Here is an 8,516-nt window from a genome sequence, read left to right as displayed (position 1 = left end):
TTCTTTGCAGGGAACAAGTCTGGGAAGAAGACAGATGAAACACAGCTGGGATTTCCAGACTGGATGAGATGGGCATTTTGGTTCTATGAAATGCCACTGCCTACTCAACAACAAAAATATATAAAATGGGGACCAAGGATATGAATAAAGAAATACATTACCAAGGGGGTTGATATCATTACTGTAATTCAGATTTTGTTTTGAGTTTCCTGACAGCCATGACATAAATGAAAAATGGTCTGAATGATCACTTCTGTCCCTGATAATGTGACTAGTGCTGGAATTACACAGTTATTGTATTACTTCTTTGAAACATTTTAAAATATCTAAGAAGACCTTTCTTTTGCTATTTACTGTATCCACCTCTGATTCAACCACATTTTTTTTTTCAGTAGCAGAAATGTTTTTCTCTCAGGAAAAATAGATAACTGGGATTTTGATGGAGCCAATAGTTTAAAAATATACATTGATATGGTTAATTTAATTAATCCACCTGTATCATTCATTGGCTTGGAATTTACTGATAGAAGCAGTAAGATAAGGTTCTTTTTGTAGCAAAGATTTACTTATGTAAATATGGAAAACTAATACACATGTTACTTGCAGAGTAATTCTACTTCAAGGGACTAATTGTTGTGATGCTTCTTAGTCTGACAATGTTCACGTTGGTGGCTTTTTAATAGCTAAGTTATTTGCAATCTCTGTATATCCTTTGGTATACAGGACTAACACTTCAGAGACTGTTTATTTTACCCTTTTTTTCTCTGCAATTTGAATAAGCTGCTGACAAGTGGAAGGTGTGTTTTGGTTATGGTATCACGTCATGAACAGCTCAGCATGACAAACAGAATTAAAGAGAATTATCATGATTTTCCACTAATTTACATTTTTCCATATGAGAGAACACTTTACTACATCAACTATGCATAAATGGTAACTCATATTAGCATAAATATTAAATATAAACAGGATATAATTTAGAGCAAGATTTAGGGAATTACAAACACCTGGGTACAATTAGGCATCTTTGCTACAAATTTTAATTCTTTTACTTGTTATTCATCAGGTTTTAACAAGAAAAATATTTAACTCTTTGTCTTACCTATCTGCAGCATGTGAAAGGGCTCTGGCCTTGTATTCAGCATTCTAACTCTTGGAGTGAAAGTTATAGCATTTTTCTGGGGTGGGAGAGAGCCCCAGGTAACAAGGTAGGAAAATTGAGATGATTCCCTCTGACTCTGTGAATATATCATAGCCTACTATTGAGTTAATTTCCCCAAACTTCCTTCTTTTTTTTTTTTCATAGACTCTATTTTTTTTTAGAGGAGTTTCAGGTTCACAACAGAATGGAGCAGAAAATATAGAGACTTAGCACATAGCCCTCCCCACCCACACATATATACTCCCCTACCCTCAACATCCCTCATCAGTGTGGCATATTTGGTACACTAGATGAACCAACATGGGCACATTACTATCAACCAAAGTCCATAGTTTACATTAAGGTTCACTCTTGATGTTGTACATTCTACGGGTTTTGACAAATGCATAATGACATGTAGCCACCACTATAGTATCATACAGAATAATTTCACTGCCCATAAAATCCCTTGTGCTCCACGTATTCATTCCTCCCTCCCTCCCTCTCCCCAAACCCCTGGAAACCATGATCATTTATTGTTTCTGTAGCTGTGCCTTTTCCAGAATGTCATTTGGTTGGAATTGTACAGTTTGTAGCCTTTTCAGACTGGCTTCTTTCATTTAGTAATATGTCTTTTAAGTTTTTTTCATGTCTTTCACGGCTTGATAGCTCATTTCTTTTTTTTTCCACAGAATATATATTTTAATTTACATATATGTACTGTTCATTGTTTCTAAGAACGTTTAGAGCTTTAGCTTTTTAAACTTACATAATTATCAAAGGAATAATGCCAACCACAAAATAAGAATTAACTCAAAAAGATACATACACCCTGCTATTAATAGCAACATTGTTTATAATTGCCAAGATATAGAAGCATCCTAAGTGCACATCAATAGTTCAATAGACAATGAAGATGCAGTATATATATATATTATATATATATTATATATATATATGGAATGGAATACAACTCACCCATAAGAAAGAAGGGTATTTTGCCATTTGCAGCCCTTCATTCACTTCTTTTTTTCACTTCAAAAACCAGAACCTTATAACTGTCAGAGACATTTCCATTACATCAAAAACAACAAAATACCTAGAAATAAACTTAACCAAGGAGGTTACCTATACTCTGAAAACCGAAATGACACAAAAAAATGGAAAGATTTCTTGTGCTCTTGGATTGGAAGAATCAACACCATCAAAATGGCCACAGTACCCAAAGCAATCCACAGATCCAACGCAACCCCCAGCAAAATACTCACAACATTCCTCACAGAACTAGAACAGACAATTCCAAAATTTATAAGGAACCACAAAAGACCCCAAACAGCCAAAGCAATCTTTTGTAGGTCTTTTTTTTTTTTCCCACTTTCTTCTTTTTGTTCTCTTTTCTTATGGTTTGATGACTAGAGAAGGTCCTCTAATGTTTGTTGTAAAGCTGGTTTGGTGGTGCTGAAATCTTTTAGCTTTTGTTTATCTGTGAAGATTTTGAGTTCTCCATCAAGGCTGAATGAGAGCCTTGCTGGACAGAGTGTTCTTGGTTGTAAGTTTCCCCCTTGCATCACTTTAAATATATCGCGTCACTCCCCTCTGGCCTGTAGAGTTTCTGCTGAAAAAATCGGCTGATAACCTTACGGGAGTTCCCCTGTATGTTATTCATTGCTTTTCTCTTGCTAGTTTTAATATTTTCTCCTTATCCTTAATTGTTGTCAGTTTGATGACTATGTGCCTTGGTGTGTTCCTCTTTGGGTTGATTCTGTGTGGTACTCTCTGTGCTTCCAGGACTTGGGTGACTGTTTCCTTTCCCAAGGTGGGGAAGTTTTCTGTTATTATCTCTCCAAAGATTTTCTCAGGTCCCTTCTCTCTCTCTCTTCTCTTTCTCGGACCCTATAATGCGATTATTAGAGCACTTCACATCGTCCCAGAGTTCTCTTAAATTATCCTCATTCATTTTTATTCTTTTTTCTGTTTTCTGTTCTGCAGCAGTGATTTCCACGAATCTGTCTTCTAGCTCACTGATCTGTTCTTCTGCCTCATTTAGTCTATTCTTGGTTCCTTCTAGTGTATTGTTCATTTCAGTGATTTTATTCTTGAACTCTGTTTGGGTATTCTTTATATTTTCCACCTCTTTGCTAAAAACTTCGCTCTGTGCATCTACCCTCCTCTTGAGTTCTCTGAACATCTTGGCCATCATTACTTTAAACTCTTTCTCAGATGGATTGCCTATCTCCTCATCACTTATTTCTTCCTCTGGGATTTTATCTTGCGCCTCGGCCTGGGAGATATTCCTCTGCTGCTTCATATCTTCTATCTTTCTGTGTGTTTGTGGATTCCTTCCACAGGCTCTGGGATTGTTGTTTTCTTATTTCTAGTATCTGCCCCTGGTGGATGAGGCTGGACTAGAGGCTCATGCAGGTTTCCTGGCAGGAGGGGCCAGTGCCTGCCCACTGCTGGGTGGAGCTTGGTCCTGGACCTCTGGTGGGCAGGGCTGTGTCTAGAGGCACTTGTGGCTCAGGAAGTCTGCTGATGGGTGGGGCTGTTCTCCCACCCTGTATGTTGTTTGGCCTGAGGCTTCCTTACAGGCTGTTGGGTGGGGCTAGGGCTTGGTGCTAATGATCCAATCAAGATGTCAGCCTCCAGGAAAGCTCATGTAGATGAACACTCCTGGAATGTCCACCACCAGCTTTTATGTCCCCTGAGTGAGCTGCAACCGTCCCCCATGTCTCCAGGAGATCCTCCAAACCCAGCAGGCAGGTCTGGCCCAGGTTCCTATGAAATCACTGCCTCTGCCCTTGGACCTGGTGCATGTGAGTTTCCATGTACACTTCTCAAGCGAATGGAGTCTCTGTTTACCCCAGTCCCATGAGGCTCCCAGAGCCAAGTCCCACTGGCCTTCAAAACCAGATGTCCTGGGGTCTCCTTCTCTTCCCAATGCCAGGACCCAAGCTGGGGAGCCTGGTGTGGGGCTCAGAGCTCTCACTCCTGTGGGAGGGCCTCTGAGACTTAACAAATCTTCAGCTTGTGGGTCACCCACCCGGGGGGTATGGGGCCCAATTATATCATGAGCATGCCCCTCCTACCATCCTTCTGTGGTTCCCTCTTTATGTTCCCAGTTGCAGAAGATCTTTTTTTGCTAGGTTACAGTCTTTTTTCGATGGTTGTTTAGCATTCAGTTGTAGTTTCATTATAGTTGCGAGAAGAGGCAAGCTCGTGGTCCTACCACTCTCCCATCTTGACAGAAACCAAGGCAGCCAAACTTCCTTCTTTACAGCGATCTTCTCCTTTTAAACCATTTTGAAAAATTGGGATAGAAATATTATAGTCATGTTGGAGTGCTGCATAGCTCAGGCTTCAGATTCTGAGATTCTCACTATATTTTAGTCCTATATGACTTCATCTAGTGATATGGATTTAAACATCACCAGAGTATGTACACAATTTATAAGTCGAACTGCCTAGCTGAGTTTTCCTCTTGAATACTTCATAGGCATCTCAAACTTATTATATCCAAAACTGAAGTCTTGATTACTCTACCACCATCTCAACTCTCCCCAGTCTTTTATATCTCAGTAAATAGTACCACTATTAACACAATTGTTTAAACCCCAAACCTAGGAATCATCCTTGATTTGTGCTATTTCTTTATCCTCCACAGAAAATATGTTGGCATGTCTTAATAATTTTATATCTAAAATTTATTTTTAGTTAACCTACTTCTCTTCATATCCAGTGCTCCTGCCCTGATCCCAGCCACCATACTGTGAAAGTGTTCTGGCAACAGCTTCTGGCTTGAGCTCCTTGCCTCCTTCTTTGCTCCCTTGAATTTCATTCTCCATGGGCAGTCAGAATTATCCTTTAAAAACACAAACTAGTCTATTTCTATCCCCTTATGAAATCCTTTAAAGGCTTCCCATAGCATTTGGAATAAAATCCAAATTTCTCCTCATGACCTATAAGGCTCTACCTGGTCTAGTCCCTGCCTAACTCCGACCATTTCCTTCATGAAACTGCATCTCAGCTGCGTCTCCTTTGTTGTTTGTTACACAAAGTTCATCCCTGTCTCAGGATTAGATTACAATTGCTATTCTCTGCCTGAAACTCTTTCCCAGACCCTTTGAGTGTCTGACTATTATGCTTCAGATATTGGCTCCAATATCCTTCCTCAGAGTGGTCTTCCCCAAGGGCTCTAAAGTAGCCTCACACTCCTTTCAGTTTCTATCACATCCTCCAGTTTCATTTCCTTACTGTACTTACCACAAAGTTTATTTACTTGTTTCTGATATATCTACCCCTTACTAGAATGCAAGCTCCTGTAGGACAGGAACCTTGTCTGTATTGTCTGGATATCCAGAATCTTAAGCTTTACCAGGGACTTGTGCATACTTAAGAAATCAAACTCCAAATGAAGGAATATGTCAATCACCGGTAGTATGAACACAAAATTCTTTTTAAAAAAAACCAATGTGGAAGCATTGTGGCCTTTTTTCATCCCTTTAAGCATGTGAAGAAATCTCTTCTGTTGTGTCAGTGGCTAAAGGACCAACTGTGTCAATGACAGGGAGCTCAAGCTTCTGAGTAATCCTATGATCTAAACTGCCCTGTCTTTGCACACATCCCACAGAAGTAAGGAACCATTTACTAATCTAAGTAGAAAGGGAGACCCAGAGGAGGGAGGGGGTAGTTGTCAGAGAGCAACCTCATTTTCACTGAAAGTTCTACTGGGAGAATCCTAGCTGGCATTTGCTGAGGAGGAGAGGCTCCAAGATTCAAATTTGCAATTGGTTAAATTAGACTGAAATGGAGTTTTTCATGCTGCAAGTGACCTGTAGCAGAAATGCTAGACATAGGGCACAGTATGTGTCTGGGTGTTCATGTTTATAACTCAGTACCTTATAACTTGTCAATAGAGAAATTAAAGTTACAAAGCTCATTTTTCCTTCACACTAAAATGATAAAGCCTATGTGACTTTTAATACCTTATTTCTTAAAAAAAAAAATCCATTTTTAGCTACAAAATGAAAACTGTACCAGAATGTAACTAAACAAAAGATAAGTGGTGGACCAAAATGGGGACTGAGTATATGATCTTTCCTACCCCGAAGCCTTTAATACTCTGGGAAGATTTTTAAAATGAAATAAATTTAAAACAACTACAAAATAAAGGATTACACAAGAAGAGGCAAATAATATAAAATCACTTTAAGTACCATGGAATTTAAAAAATTTGACCATGTTTTAGAATATCAAAAATTTTAATTTCTGTAGTCAGAATTGGCTTGATTGTGGTGCAGTTACAAATATACCTTGATATCTCAGTAACTGGTCAAAGTTAAGGCTTACTTCTCACACAGAGTCTGATGTGGCTTGGGTGCCACTCATCTGTCTCATTCCATCTAGAACAGGTGGAATCCCATGTCACCAAGGCAAGGGACAGGGAGCTTTAAACCACCTCAGCCCCAAAGCCACACATGTTGCTTAACACAACAATAGTAGACTTGAACCATAAAACCAAAAGCTGTTTTCTTAAAAATTGAATAAAATAAAATTGATCAGGTGTGGTTTAAAAAGCATGAAAAACACAAATGATGTTGGAAGTGATAAATGAGGCATAGCTACAGACCCAGAAGAAGCTTTATTAAATAATATTATATTCAGGGGGGAGGTATAGCTTAAGTGGTAGAGTGCATGCTTGACATGCATGAGGTCGGTCCTGGGTTCAATCCCCAGTATCTCTTCTAAGGGTAAATAAATAAATAGACCTAACTACCTCCCCCACCAAAAAATAAAAGCATTGGCTATTATTTAAAAAAATTACATTCAATTTCTGCTAGGAATTTTTAAATTTTTTCAAGAAGTATAAAACCTAAACAGAAATAATTACTGAGTTCCTGATAGAATTTCTGAATAATTTCTGCATAAGAAAAACTAATAACTATTGAACAGATTGAAACATAGCTAAAAGTTTATTACTAAAAATAATAATAGGTCCAAGTGTTGGGCTACACTCCACAGGCCTACAAGCCTTATAGTTTCTCAGCTTCAAGACTTTGCTCTTGAGCCCAGAAGATCCCAGAGACAGTGACAGGGACATCAATGGTTTATTAAATAGGGGATATTAAACGTCTAAAGCAAAGGGTCCTATAGGGCCATCCCACTGTGGATGGCAGATAACTGGAAGGACATGGCTGCAAACTTTGCTACTTGGGGAGGAGGCTACCAATTATAGGGGGAATTGAAGTCAGGTGGATTCAACAGTTACCAGGGAAACCAGCGGCAGGGACAGGGGGCAATCATGTAGGCAGTTACAGATTAAGCCCTATAATTAAGAGGATTGGATAGTCATGTGAGTGAGGCAGGGCCTGATTAAACAGGGGATGTGCAGAGAACAATAGAACAGCCATCAGGAATGGCCTGATCATAATAGTAAGTAATTTTAAAGGTGAGTTCTATCAAATCTTCAAGGGATAGATAATATCTATGTTATATAAAGATTTCTGGAAGATAGAGAAATATAGAATATCATCCAACTCATTTTACAAAGCTTTCAGAATAATGATACTAAAGCAGATCAAGCATAATACAAAAAAGGGAACTATAAGCTAATTTCATGTATAATAATAGCACAAACTCATTGAGTACATACTATTGTGCCAGACACAGTTCAAAGCCTTTTAGACACTAGGCTGCCTCTCAAAATAACAGAGAAATTCCACTTCCAGCAATGGTAGAGTAGGTTGTTCCATACAAACACTTCCACTGAAAATAGCTAGAGAAACTTGATGACATATTTAAAAACACTTCTTTGAATTCATCAGGGAGCTAACAAGGAAGATTTGCAGGGACAAGATCCCAGAGAGGATGGAAGCTCAGGGAGGGGAGGTGGGCATTTAGTGGAGCCTTACCCTTCTAAGAAATTGCTGATTCTGAAAAGATGTGGCTAAGAAGCTAAGCAAGTGAGCTGAGGTTTTGGCAGACTCATGGAAATCAATAAATTAAGAGCTTAATGGAGGGGAGGATATAGCTCAAGTGGTAGAGTGTGTGCTTAGCATGCATGAGGTCCTGGGTTCAATCCCCAGAACCTCTGATAATAAGTAAATAAATCTAATTGCTTCGCCCCTGCTAAAATAAATAATACAATAATAAATAAAACATAAGATCTTTTAAAAAGGTTTAAAAAAGAGCTTAATAGGTTTAAGAGTTGATTAAACATATCTGAACAGAAAACTAGTGAACATCTGAAGAAAAAATTTCAGGCCAAAGCACAAGAGGATAAAATGGTAAAAAATACAGAAATAAAGGTAAAGAAGTATAACATAGTATGAAAAAAATATGACATATGTGGGACTGGAATTCCAAAAGGAGAGGATAG

The 8,516-nt window shown here is 38.5% G+C and overlaps 1 non-coding gene across 1 annotated transcript; it reads left to right on the top strand.

Annotated features, from left to right (window-relative positions):
• Positions 1-6,805: 6,805 nt before the first annotated feature.
• TRNAV-GAC lies at positions 6,806-6,882 on the top strand. The gene has a single exon. It is a non-coding gene; the product is annotated as a tRNA-Val (tRNA).
• Positions 6,883-8,516: the final 1,634 nt, after the last annotated feature.

Source organism: Camelus ferus, chromosome X, assembly GCF_009834535.1.
Source record: "Camelus ferus isolate YT-003-E chromosome X, BCGSAC_Cfer_1.0, whole genome shotgun sequence".
NCBI classification, from domain to species: domain Eukaryota; kingdom Metazoa; phylum Chordata; class Mammalia; order Artiodactyla; family Camelidae; genus Camelus; species Camelus ferus.
Note: the sequence above shows the minus strand (reverse complement) of the source record. Positions and strands in the feature narration are given on the sequence as shown.